Source organism: Hemicordylus capensis, chromosome 3 (assembly GCF_027244095.1).
Source record: "Hemicordylus capensis ecotype Gifberg chromosome 3, rHemCap1.1.pri, whole genome shotgun sequence".
Classification (NCBI taxonomy): domain Eukaryota; kingdom Metazoa; phylum Chordata; class Lepidosauria; order Squamata; family Cordylidae; genus Hemicordylus; species Hemicordylus capensis.
Genome location: NC_069659.1, coordinates 289,777,985 through 289,790,836, shown reverse-complemented (window position 1 = coordinate 289,790,836; position 12,852 = coordinate 289,777,985). Strand labels below are relative to the sequence as shown.

At 44.1% G+C, this 12,852-nt stretch overlaps 1 long non-coding RNA gene across 1 annotated transcript in view; it reads left to right on the top strand.

The window, feature by feature from the left end:
* Positions 1–7,385, top strand: part of LOC128349932 (uncharacterized) — a 71,387-nt gene extending 64,002 nt beyond the window's left edge. Inside the window, exon 3 of the long non-coding RNA XR_008319075.1 lies at positions 7,238–7,385. This is a non-coding gene — a long non-coding RNA (uncharacterized LOC128349932). The remainder of the gene's footprint in view (positions 1–7,237) is intronic.
* The last annotated feature ends 5,467 nt before the right edge of the window (positions 7,386–12,852 follow it).

The window sequence follows — 12,852 nt, the reverse complement described above, 5'->3', positions numbered from 1 at the left end:
TGCTATGCAGTATGTCAGCTACTGATCCTTGTTAGTTAATCTCTCTTTCCCCTGTTGTTCCATGTCCTGTCAATCAATCCTTTATTACCTATTTTGTAGCCAGTTGTGCTCTAGAATACAAAGAATACCATAGTAACTTGTTTATTTTATTTTATTCCTCTTTTATTATTGTCCCTCTGTTCCAAAATAAGCAAAATGCTTTACTGCTATCAAAGCATTGGCCTTTTATTGAAAATGATATTTGCTAATGATAAGGGTTATAATGGTAAGGTGGTTCTTTATTTTGTCAGGTACTAATTTTCCTATAAAAACCTTGGCAACAGAACATGTTGTAACAGGACATATAAACATCATGGCATTAGGCTTAGACTGTATAAGCCGCTAGAAGTTTATAACAGGAAAAAAATATTTCACAATTGACAAGAAGAGGGGGCTATAAATATTTTTAAATAAATAAATCACACAATTTGGCCCATGCAGGCATACGTTTAGTCTGTTGAAATGGCTTACTCTAACATATGTGATAAGTTGGATGAATAATTTCAACAAAAACAAGCTCTCTGAAGTATTTAAGTGATTCTTAAGTCAATGCTTCATAAATATTTCCTTTGGCACATAAGTTGATTTATATATTTCAGACTGAAATTAAATGAATTCAGGTTGTCATTTGCAGTACCATTGAATCACTTGGTTTCATTTTTAATAGGTGGGTTGTATTGTGTGCAGAGGTAGGTGAACGCTGCATTTTTCAACTTCATTTTGCAACCTGAACTCATTTAAAATAGGCCTGTATTCCCACATGGAGCTTGAGATATAATTTTCCAGACACCGAGACGTAAAGACTTATGAATGTGCATTTCCCCAAAGACAACGAGGGAATGAATGAGCAAGTTAAATGTGATCAAAAAACAAAAATAATGCAAACTATGCTTCTTGTGGTTTAGGGCTGTATTCATCCACATGAAGTAATATATTCAGCATCTTGGATGCTTAGGTTGGCTGCCAATATTTATCCCCACAGGAAACACCCCTAAAATCAGTTAGTGCAGTAGAGGCATTACAATCCTGTACATATATAGAGATCTGCACAGTTCAACACCACCTACATCTTCCTTTCTGCTTTGTATGCCACTAGGCAGTGGTGTAGGGTGGGGGGCATAGGCATCCCGTGTCCAGACCACCCACCCCCAAACCTGGCAGCAATGCCCCCTGCAGTCCCTGCCTCATGGTGCCCCTTCTGACAGAGCAGCCTGGGTTAGAAAATGCCCCCAGTGTGCAAGGGTGCCCAGGGCTTGCCCTAGGGTTTTTGACATCCTAGGCAAAGTCTGACTCCCTTCCCTGCCACCTCTGAAAAATGCAGAGCCCTGGCATGAGCTGTGCAGGCTGCTCATTTAAGGGGTCAAATGACCAGCCTGGGTGAGTGACCAGCAAATTACTAGTCCATGCTGGTTTGAGGATATAGTGGAAGAGAGTTCCCAGTCGGTTATGTGGGCAAAACGCGAACACTTCAGAGATGAAAATGTGCTGCTGTTAATTTGGAAAACCAGTCTGTGTTAGAGGTTGTTGATTTTTACCCACAATAGGTAAAACAGCAGAGCACTAAAGAATGAGCACACACTCCAGTTACAGAGTAGGTAGCAGAGGATGGTTTGGATATTGCAGCTATTTAGAGAAAACACATGGAGATCCTTGTATGACTAAACACTAAACATTTATTGGTTAAATACACTTAGATAGGAAAGACCTATATCTAATCTAAAGGACTACATAGTGGATAGGTAAGGAGAGAGAGATAGATGTTTCCATCTGCTCTCTAGGAGGAAAGGAAGGATTGTGACTCAGCACAGGAAGTGCTGCAAAGTCAGTTCAGGGGTCATAGAGTAGGGACAGATAGGGAGACCCTGACTGACTGTCTCTACTCCCAATGCCCCTAGTGGTCATTAGGACAGTTGGTGCAAAAGTTCGATGCACTGGAAGTTCATCTCCAACACCCCTTCTCATCGCCTGTCGTACCTGGTCACGACTCCCATCTTCTCACGAAGCATCTGGAATCTGTCTTTGGATAATGGCTTGGTTAATCCATCTGCTAGCATCTCTTCTGTGGGGCAGTACCTCAGCTGGACCACCCCCTTTTCTTGCAAGTCCCGAACATAGTGGTGCTTTATGGGAATATGCTTAGTTTGAGATTTCATCTTCTCCATTTGGGAAATCTGGATACAACTTTGGTTGTTCTCAAACATCACTGTGGGCTTTGGTTCCTCGATGCCAAAGTCCAATAGTAGTTGGTCTATCCATACTGCTTCCCTGCACGCTTCACTTGCTGAAACGTACTCCGCTTCTGTGGATGATTGCCCAACAAGTGACTGCTTGCGGCTACTCCAAGTTATGGCTCCACCTCCATACAGAAACAGGTGTCCACTTGTGGACTTGCGGTCTGTTCTGTCCTCGCCCCAGTCTGCATCCACATATCCCACGAGTTTGGGATTGCTGTTTGCTGGAATCTCCAATACATAATGTGCAGTGCCTTTCAGGTACCTTCCCATCCTTTTGACCACCATCCAGTCCTTGTTCGTTGGCACACTCACTTTTCTGCTCAGGATTCCCACTGCTGAGGCAATGTCTGGCCTTGTCACTGTGGCTATGTACGAAAGTTTTCCAATTGCCTTTCTATATTGATTGTTGGCTGGTAAAGGCTGGCTGTCCTCCTCTTGCTTCCAGAAATCAGCATTCATTGGTGTGCTGACTTTATTGGCATCTGTCAGTCCCAGGCATTCTAGAAGATCTTTTATCTTCTGGTTTTGGTTGAGAAGGAATGTTCCATTCTCTTCTTTTTCTATTTGGATGCCAAGGTAATATGAGATGCTTCCAAGTTCCTTCACCTCTATTTCCTTGTTCAGATGTTGTACAATTTCATGACTGTCTTACCTTTCCTCATGTGCAAGAATCAAATCATCAATGTAAGTCAGAATTTATGTCCATCTATTGTCTCTGAGTCTAGAATATAGGCAGGGGTCAGCTTTTCCTTGTGTGAACCCCTCCTTAAGTAGTAATTGATTCAGTTTCTCATTCCATGCTCTGGCTGCCTGCTTTAAGCCATAGATGCTCTTTTGCAGTTTGCACACTAGCCCCTTCTTTCCAGGTTCCTCAAAGCCTGGTGGTTGTTGCATGTAGATGTCTTCCTCGATTTCCCCATGTAGGAAAGCAGTCTTTATATCCAAGTGTTCAACTTGCATCCCTTTGGCTGCTGCCACACTGAGCTAATTCTAATTGATGTGTGTTTCACGACTGGTGCAAAAGTCTCATCATAGTCCTGACCATGGATTTGGGAGTATCCTTTGGCTACTAGTCTGGCTTTGTAGCACTGTACATCCCCTTCCTCATCCTGCTTGACTTTGAAGACCCATTTGCATCCCACAGTCTTTCTTTCAGCGGGTAGTTCCACAAGTCTCCAAGTCTCATTTTTGTGCAAGGAATCAATTTCTTCCATTGCTGCTTTTCTCTACTTCTCAGCTTCATCAGCTGGCAACCTTTCTATATCTTGCCATGTAGTGGGTTCTTGCATCTCTCCTCCTTTAGCCATGAGTGAGAGTCTGTTAGGTGGAACCCCTTTGTTATGCCTCTGTAAGCGCCTCAGTTAGGGTTCTGGTTGTGCAGCCCCTTCTGAATCTGGCACTGATTTCTTGGTTAGTTCCCTCATTTGGGAGTCAGTTTCAAAGTTTAGGCTTCGGTGGCCCAATTTTCTGTGCCATGAGAAATCACAGTTTTTGTGTTGGCAACTACTTGCCACGTTTGCTTGTGCAGTAGCATAGTCTGCTTCAAAAAGTCCATCACCCTGCATGTGGGCAGTCATGATTAACTCATCACCTTTAGAGATGTAGCATGCTTCATTTTCAAAAATTGCTTTACACCCGTTCTTGAGTCCATGCCCAATTAAAATCAAGTTGACTTGCATCTCTGGCACGAAAAGTGCATCATTTATCTTAACCTCATAAGCTCCAGCAGCAGAGCCACAGAGTATCTTCGTTGTCCCCTTGCCAGCCACGCTTAGCTTCCTTAAATCTGCTAGGGTCACAACAGATGTGTGGCTTTTATCGAGTTCGATAAATAGACTGGGATCACAGATTATATTCTGGGATGCACCTGAGTCCAGGATGAAAGTGTGACCCTTCCTTGGCTCTTTTAAGGCAATGTAGCTTTTGGCATTACTACTTGCCCTTTCAGATAAGCCACCTTGTCCGTGCTACTCCTCCTCTCTTTGTTTGTCACCATGACTCATCCCTGTGTTTACTTCATTGCCATGGTGAAGAGGTCTGTGCCCTCTGAGTTTCCTGCTCTTTGAATATGCTGATGAGTCACTGAGGCTACTTTGCTTGCTAATGTTGAAATTACTTTGTCTGCTGAAATGTGCCTGAGTGCCATCGCTTTCAAATCTTTCCTGCTGCAACTTTATATTAAAATTTCTCAGACTCGACACAACATGATCAACCTTGAGTTCACAATGAGACAGTTCAAGAGCGACAATTAGGGCTTCAAAACTTTTAGGCAGGGATTGTAGGATTGCCCCAATTAGAATAACATGATTCAATTCATATTGGTTACTCTTCAAAAGCCTGTTAATCTCTAAGATACTCGCTATGTGGGCTTCAAAATCTCCCCCTTCCTGCAGTTTCCTTTCGCATAGCCTTTTATACAGGAGAAGAGCTGCATTTGCAGAGACTTGGCCACATTGCTTTTTCAGTCTATCCCACGCTTCTGAGGCTAAATCTGTATCCCGCACATAGGTCAATAAATCATCGCTTATACTCAAAACTAAAAGACCATACATGTGTTGGTTTTTCTTGTCCCACGAGGCTCAAGCAGCTTCATCTTGGGCTGGCCGTCTCTCCATGAGCACTTCAAAGATTCCTTTTGTCATGAAGATCGCTTTCATCTTGAGGGCCCAGGTTTCGTAGTTATTGCCATCCAGTTTGGGAAAAGAAGGCACCATTCCTGAGTATGCTGTAGTCACAGGATCCATACTGCAGTTTCTAACTAACTCAGCTGCACTTTCAAAAATGAAAAATGAAAAATAAAATAAACTCTGCTTGTGCCTAGAAGCCTGTTGCTCCTGCTGGGCCCATAACCCTGTTAGAGGTTGTTGATTTTTACCCACAATAGGTAAAACAGCAGAGCACTAAGGAATGAGCACACACTCCAGTTACAGAGTAGGTAGCAGAGGATGGTTTGGATATTGCAGCTATTTAGAGAAAACACATGGAGATCCTTGTATGACTAAACACTAAACATTTATTGGTTAAATACACTTAGATAGGAAAGACCTATATCTAATCTAAAGGACTACATAGTGGATAGGTAAGGAGAGAGAGAGAGATGTTTCCATCTGCTCTCTAGGAGGAAAAGGAAGGATTGTGACTCAGCACAGGAAGTGCTGCAGAGTCAGTTCAGGCGTCATAGAATAGGGACAGATAGGGAGACCCTGACTGACTGTCTCTACTCCCAGTGCCCCTAGTGGTCATTAGGACAGTTGGTGCAAAAGGTCGATGCACTGGAAGTTCATCTCCAACAGTCTGAGGCAATTTCTTTCTGGAAATGAATGCTGAGGCAGACAGTTCCTATTCAAGAGAGGGAATGCAGTTTATGAGACTAGCTGTTTAGTAGGAGCTGAGGTGCAACAGGCAAAGAAGACTGTGAATGCTGGGGTGCAGGACTTTCAGACACTTTGGGGAGGAGGGTGCAGTACTAGTTCTTGTATTCTTGCACCATTGTGCACTGGGTTACGATACAAGAGGGAGAGAAAGAATAATTGGCAGTGACCTAAGAAGCTTCATACTGGATATGAGTCCATACTGATCCAGAACCTGGGCAGCCATTCAAATAGAGAACTGTCTGGGTCAAAAGGGGACACATGGTCACCCTAACCTGGCTATAAATATAGAGTACAAAATATATGTGCATGCATAAATGGCCATTTTGCCTTTTAAAAAGAAACAGAAGATATAGTGGGGGAGGGGATCTCAGTCCTTTCTTAGTTTCTGTATTTTAAAGCGGAAAGCAGCAATTTACATGCTTGGGCACACTTTATGGCTGTTTTAGGCTGTTGTAGTACTCATGTACATTTATTTGCATAATTATTTATTAATTTATTAAGTTTCTATACTGCCCCATCTGTCAGCTCTGGGCTGTTCAGAAGAAGCAAAACGGAGACATCAATTAAAACCAGGAAATTGTTCAGAAACTAAAACAATATAAAACAGTTGAAAACAAGTTAAAAAACAGAAAGGCCAGACCAGAAAAAATAAGTCTTAAGCGCCCTCTTGAAGGCCAGTAATTTTGTTAGGCCTCGGATTTCTGCAGGGTGCATTTCCCACAACCTAGGAGAAGGCCCAACTTTGGACTCGTATATTTATAATCTATACTTTGGACTTGTATTTCTATAAACAAGTACAAAATGTAATATAAGAAGCTGTCAAATGGTGGTCTTGGGGGGGGGGCTTTCAAGATGCTATCCGTTAATTTTATTCTTAGAGTACTTCAGGCTTAAGTAGATGTTACTTGAAGGGGATTAAGGGCAAGTGGCTTTGTAGGGAAGCTATTTCAAATGGGTGTCAGAAGCACTGTGAAAACTACAGGTTCGGGGCCTGGCTCACAGCCAAACAACATGCCAGGTGCCAGAGTGGAGAGAAAGACCTCGCCCTGGTACTCCATTCCATCACTACTGGAACAGCAAGTCAGGTTAGTGGGTAGTGTCAGTAGTTAGCCATGTCAGGTACTTGCTTGGATGCCCAGGGCCGCTGGAAAGCCCACCGCTGATCTATGTACCTCTGTGCGGCAGCAGTGATGCAACCCTAATGACTGAAAGAGGCTTCATTGCCATCTCCTCCTGACACTCCTCCCCACCTGCAAATAAGAATGCCCTGCAGAGCCCTCTGTGATGAAACAGGAACCTGTTTGGGTTCCATTTGCAGATGGGGGTGGGGTGCCAAGAGGAATTGGCAGTGGAGCAACTCTCTTGAGCAAGAGGACCACACCTTTGGTGCCTTCTCCTGCCCTTTCCATCCACAAATGGGGTTCCTCCATTCCCTGTGATGACGCATGGGCCTCTAATGGAAACCCATTCACAAATGGGAAAGCAGGATGAGATGATGGCAAAGCGACTAGCCGAGTTACTAGCCAAGCAGCTTGCTCAGCTGAGTGACCTTTCTAATCACCTCCTTTTCTTTCTCTCATCCATTGACAGGCTTCCTCCAGAGGCCCCTATGTCATCACAGGGAACAGAGGAGCCTCATTTGTGGACCAAGGGGCAGGAGAAGGCAGTGGTGTCAATTCAGGGAGCATTGGGAGGATGCCTATTTGCAAATGGGAAGGGCAAAAGGAGGAGCTGCCAACACTATGCCCCACCAATGAGTCCCACCCATGCCAAGATACTTACTCCTCCCACTGCAAATGCCAAGGGCCCCTTCAGACCTGGAGTCAGCCTGGTCGTGGGAGGCAGGTGAGTAGATAGGAGGAAGACAGGAAGGACTTAAAGTATTCTCCAGCTCAGATGAATATAATTTATGGAACCACAGTGGTTGTTGTCTCCCATGTGAGGCAAGCTTTATGGGCTGCCAAAAACCATAGTTCTGACCAAGGAGATACGAAATTCATTGATATTATTAGAAGTTACTGTAGGATCAGGAGATATTTCAGTTAGGGAATGTGCAAGGCTCAGATCCCTATCACTATGAGTGTGCAGAATCCTCAAAGTCCAATATTTCATTAATTGTATAATACACATAATCTCCTTTGTCCACATAGGCAGCAGCTTGGTGAGGAGCAGTCAAGTCTTTCCTAATGTTTGTGGAATTTTTCATTAGCACAGAGCCCCTGCAAATGTTTGTGCCTCCAAATCTGTGCAGTAATGATGCCTATGCTGCTTAAACTCTATTAATCGTTGGCAGATAGTAATATCTCCCCTGGGCCTCTCTGGAGTCATTTTTCAGATTATTCATCTTCCAAAAGACTTTCTGGACATTCCTTTGTTTAGGTCACTTAAAAAGAAAACTACAGTCTCTCTGAGGAGGCCTATTCTGTGCCAAGCCTTCTGTTGTATTCTACGTAGAAGTCCTTTATGTTTTGTTGATTAGAAGTTACTCCCAGTGGGGATTCTGTAGAGAGTGTGGGGGTGGAGTCAGAAAGAAAAGGAAAAGGAGGAGGAGAAAATGGAGTGGTTTCTGGAATAAAGTTTTAGTTAAAGAAACATACGATTGCTTTGTATTTACGAGGAAAGCAGCTATAAAACACCTTCAAAGGGGAATTCCACAAGACAGCATATCTCATGCAGTGAAAATGTTGCAGTACTGTCTGGCTGTACATTGCAGTGCTGGAAGACTACCGTGATAAGTGGATGAGTCAGGAAGCCTACAGAGAGTAGACATAACATATTTTGCGTTACTGAACTAAGTACATCCATAAGGTGCAGATTGCATACGAATGATGATTACAGTGCATTATTAGGATTATCTGAAAAGTTAATTGTCATGATTCAATTACGATAGACATGAGAATATTTTGAATATATAGTTTAGGGAGGGCAGTAGCCATGGGCTTGGTGCAGTTGTTTTAATGCTCTCTATTTTAAGGACTGCATGTTTTCCCCAGAAGCATAAGCTCTAAATGATTGCATTGTGAACAATTTGAGAGCTTTCTGGACAAATGGCAGCTGTAGAGCATGTGTGCATCTGAACCTTGTGGCTGTCACTTTGGTCCATGTGACTGATGAGACCCACTTACATGTGCTAGCAGTACACTCAGCCCACTGGGGAGAAAAGTTCAAATCAAAATTTAAAAGTACTAATTTAATGTAATTGCTGTACTGGAGGTTTTGTTTCTTGCTGGCCTTTCCTTGTACAGCTCCTGTCACTGCATTGGCTGTCTCTTGGACATGCTTCCTTCTGCCACTGGGATGCCTGTTCGATCTCTTTGACACTCTGTAGAAAGTTGTGTAAGTACAAAGATACATGGCACATGTTCAGCAGCAAGTCCAATCAGTTTTTATGCAACTTTAAGAGAATGTACTAACCCATATCCACACTGCATGATGACTAGGACATATCCTTTGCTGCTCTTTTTCTCCCAAGGTCTAGAAAGGAATGCACTAATGCTGCTTATTTTCCTCTTTTCTTATACACAAATGTCCTTCAAGATCTTGCAGCTCCTAGCTCAGCTGGCAGAGGCCCCTTAACAGCCCTGGTAACAACTTCCTCCCACTTGGCTTAGTGATGCCCTGCAGTTCAGCCAGGGGCGTAAAAAAGGTTGGAGTGGGCCCAGAGATGAGATTTTAAAATAGGCCCCTTGCGGTATATTTATACACAACTTTTCAGCAGTGGCAAGAGCCACTGCAGGGATGCTGGAGATGGATAGGGCCAGCAGCGAGCCAGGCAGTGAGCAAGTCATTCTGTTTCTGTATAGCAAAACTGAATGTCAAAATACCTTGTGTCCACAAACTGCATATAATGAGTGGTGGTCCAGTTTCCAAAAGATCAAGTTAAACATCAGTTTTCCCCCAGTATAAATAATTGTACTACCTTTAAAAACAACAAGAAATCACTTAGTGAATTCAAAAGTTCTATTTGCTAATGACTATTACACTGTTTGGGCTGGCCAATTTTCCATGCATGCAGCTTGACAACTGAGCACAGTCAGACATTTGTATTAAAATGGTTCAAAGAAACAAATCTTTTTTTTAAAAAAGCAAAACAAAAAACCACTGGGTTCTGGCTCAGTTTGTAGTCAATATAAATTGTCACAGCTGGTTTAATTTCAAATTGGTCTATACCTCAGGATGGTATGCAGCAAAAATGGTTGAGGGATACAACATGTATGTTTAGAGGAAACCCCTTTGAAGGTGGAAAGGTTCTTCTGTAGGTAGTAGCCGTCTGTTCTCAAAGAATGAACACGTCAGGCAGCGAGCAGGCACTTTAGATGGAGGAGGGGAAGGTCTCACCTTTCCCTCCTGTGTTCTGCTGCTACCCCCCCCCCGCCCCACCTCTCTGTGGCCTGGCGCCATCACACAGAGACAGCCACGCCGTTTCTGCTGCCGGTAAAGATCTGCTTGTAGCTAGCTGGGAATAGGAAGTTCCCTTTTCCCAGCATCCGAGGAGGAGGGGGGACTTCACACTGCGGACACCATCTTGAGTGCCCTGGGTCGATGCTTATGGAGTCACAACTCCAACAAATTCAATATGCTGCCCATGTCCCTCACCAGGTGCACCCTCCCCATTGTCCCTTCTTCTGGTGCCAGGGCTCAGTGCTCATGCTGCCCTTTTCCCCTTCACCAGCCTCACCTTCCGGGGTATGCTTTGCTTTCTTACCAACACCACTGCTCTTGCTGTAGAGGCAGAATGCATCCAGCTTCGCCCACCTGTCTGTCTCTTGCCACTGTTCCAGCATCAGCTTCATCCATCACTAAACTGTCTCCTCTTGAAATTTGAGACTGATGAGACTAGCAAGCGGATGCTGGAGTGGTGGCTAGAGGCAGAATGGCAGGTGAAGCTGGATGCTCACTGCCTTGTCTTCTCTGCCTTGGACAAGACACTACTACAGTAAGAGCAGTGGCAGGAATGGAGGGCAGAGCACACCTTGGAATGTGTGGCCAGTGAGGGAGAAGAGGGGTGGCATCAGTGCTGGGCTCCAGACCAGGGGATGGAGCAGGGTTGGTGAGGGAGAGGGAAAAGAGCTTGGAACGAGAGTGGTGTCTGTACAGAGTAGACAGGGGTGGCAGCAACAGACTGCAGTAGGCAGGTGGGGTGACACAGCAGGGGGTGTGGCAAGGTGCCTGCATTCATCACCCTGTGGCACACTTGCCACCTGAGATGATTGCTTCACTTGGCCTCATGGGGGAACCGCCTCTGTTCCCTACTGATTCTTGAGGTGTTTTGTTCCAGGAAAACCAGTAGCCACTCCAACTTGCACCTGAATTCCCTGCCTGCCACACCCAGCCTCTGGTGAAATGGGTCTGTAGCTAAAGGGAAGAATAAGGAGACAATGTCCCTTCTTCTCCCATAAAATATAGCCCACTGGAAGGTGAGGACCACCGTTGACCAAGCAGTCATTTTGCATAGATTATACTGATAGAGAAATTCTACAAATTAAACAGCAGTCATTTTGCATAGATTATACTGATAGAGAAATTCTACAAATTAAACAGATGTAATAGCATTTTAAATTAAATAGTTGGTGCGGGACGGCAGCGTACCCTTTTGCTGCCCTGGTCAGTGTCAGACCAGAAGTGGCCGGTGCACATGCATGTGCACAGGCACGGGGGTAATGTGACGAGGGGATAAGAGCACTCTCCCTGCTCCCTAAAGGAAACCCCCCACCACTGGAACACTGAACCGGTTCATGAACATCTCTATTAAAAAGTAGCGCATTCAGCTAATTTCAGTGGCAGGATTGTGTATGCAAAATTTGGTATCTGTAGGTCATTGGGAAGTATGACTTTATTTTGCACAAACAAACTCTTCAAAATAGATGTTTTTCTTCTCATTTCCTTTATGCTGACCTTTTTACAGAGTTAATTTGCATATGCAACTAATGTGATAGAATCCACTGGTTTGGCAAATGCAGGCATTAGAGAGATATTGTAATTCCAGTTATTTCCAGTAACACTGGAAAAATATCCATGAAAAGCAGTTATTTCCAGTAGCATGACTGCTTTTTAGTGGAGTGGTATCTGTAGTGGCATGGTAGGGAAAGATCGCCTTGTGCAAGACCATTGCATCATAATTAGTGTCTGTGTCAGGATCTTGGCCATCATGATTAGTGTCTGTGTCAGGATCTTGGCCATGAAATTCAGTGTAATGTATGTGCCAGTCTCTATGTAGAAGGCACAGCTCAGCCATCTTCCTTGAGAATTAGTGGCTTGTATGAAACATTCTCCCTCTCATCTCTGCTGAGCTCCTTGTTTTGGTTAGTGATTTAATTAACTGTATCAGGCCAGGATCCCCAGTAATGTGTGTTTCAAGGGATGTAAGCCAAGCCTTTCCCCCCTTTATTTGATTAAAATGACATATATTTGCCTCCCAATTGTGTGCATGTTTTTCCGCCCCGGACCCAAGAAAAGTACCGTGCCTGCTGGCACAACAGTATATTTCTGTATAGTAATGGAATCCTCCACCTGTATGTGTGATGAAGTATACATTCTTTTCTGCCAATTGATTTGATTCACTGAACTTCTACAACACCACTGTCTACACTCCATGTGCAGAACAGGTTTGAATCAAACTGGGTTCAATTTGAATAGGCCCAGTTCAACCAGTTCAAACTCACTTGACCAACCTCAAAAAATGGTGGCTGGGCCAAGTTTGAACTGGACTGTCCCCAGTTCGATACAATATGCTTCTAAAGGGGGATTCAGTGAGGATTCTCCTTTATAATCAAAGGGGAACCTTGCCTTTAAAAGGGTTCTAAGGGAGGCCGGGGTGGCAGCAAGTAGGGATGTGCAAACCGGTTCGAATTCAAACCAGTTCAAATTCGAACAGGGGTGGTTCGGAGGTTCGAATTTGAACCGAACCAGCCATCAGGTTCGAGCTGCAGGTTCGAATTCGAACCGAACCAGGGGGTGGTTCGATTCGAACTGGTTTGAACCTGTTAATACACAAAAATTGGGAGGATGGTAGCTGGCACCCAGGGGTACCTGTCACCCAATCCCCAAAGCAATTGGACACTCGTACGATTTTTTATGAATTTTTGAAAACTATTTTTATTTTTTTCTCATAGGGTATAATGGGACTCGAACCAGCCCATTATACCTTATTGTGGAGAACCCATGGGTGCCAACAACCACCCAAACCCTGAAGCAATAGGACAGTC